This window comes from Pteropus alecto, unplaced genomic scaffold (genome assembly GCF_000325575.1).
Source record: "Pteropus alecto unplaced genomic scaffold, ASM32557v1 scaffold389, whole genome shotgun sequence".
NCBI lineage: Eukaryota > Metazoa > Chordata > Mammalia > Chiroptera > Pteropodidae > Pteropus > Pteropus alecto.
Window position 1 is genome coordinate 1481413 of NW_006443569.1, and position 1087 is coordinate 1482499.

The window sequence follows — 1087 nt, forward strand, 5'->3', positions numbered from 1 at the left end:
GCATTTATTGATATAATCATTTGGTTCTTATCTTTCAATTTGTTAATTGAATTTGCCTATAAAGCCTTCTGGTCCAGGACTTTTGTTTTGGAGGAAGTTTTTGATTACTGATTCAATTTCATTGGTGGTAATCAGTCGGTTCAGATTTTCTGTTTCTTCTTGACTCAGTCTTGGGAGATTGTATGTTCCTAGGAATGTGTCCATTTCTTCCAGATTGTCCAGTTTGTTGGCATATAATTGCTCGTAGTATTTTCTTATGTTCCTTTGTCTTTCTGTGGTATCAATTGTAATATCCACGAGACTTTGTTTTTGATGGATAGAAGAGCTAACAAATCTATTTTTCCTAACCTTTTTGCAGAAAATATACATAAGTGAGTTTTTCAGTTGTACTTTTTGGTCACTGATATTTGAAAATGAAGTTTTTTATGTTCATCTTTTTTATTTTTAGTACTTTTGGGCTTTATTTACTGTTCTTTTTCTAGTTCTTTTAAGTGTAAGTTTAGATTGTTTATTTGAGCTTTTTCTTATTTCTTCAGATAGGCTTGTATTGCTATGAATTTCCTTCTTAGGACTGCTTTCGCTGTGTCCCATAAATTTTGAGTCATTGTATTTTTATTTTTATTTGTTTCTAGGTATCTTTTTATTTCTTCCTTGATCTCATTAATAACCCATTTATTGTTTAGTAGCATGTTATTTAGTCTTCATGTGTTTGTATATTTTCCAATTTTTTTCTTGAACTTGATATCTAATTTCATATCACTGTGATCAGAGAAGACGTTTGATATGATTTCAATCTTGTTAAATTTACTGAGACTTGATTTGTGTCCTAACATTTGGTCTATCCTAGAAAATGTTCCATGTGCACTTGAGAAGAATGTATATTTTGCTGCTTTGTAGTAAAATGTTCTGAAAATATCTATTAAGTCCATCTGTTCTAGTGTGTCTTTTAGGCCCATTGTTTCCTTGTTGATTCTTTGCTTGGAAGATCTGTCCATTGGTGTCTATAGGGTGTTAAAGTCTCTTACTCTGAGTGTATTACTATTGATCTTTCCTTTTATGTCAATAATTGCTTTATGTATGTAGGTAC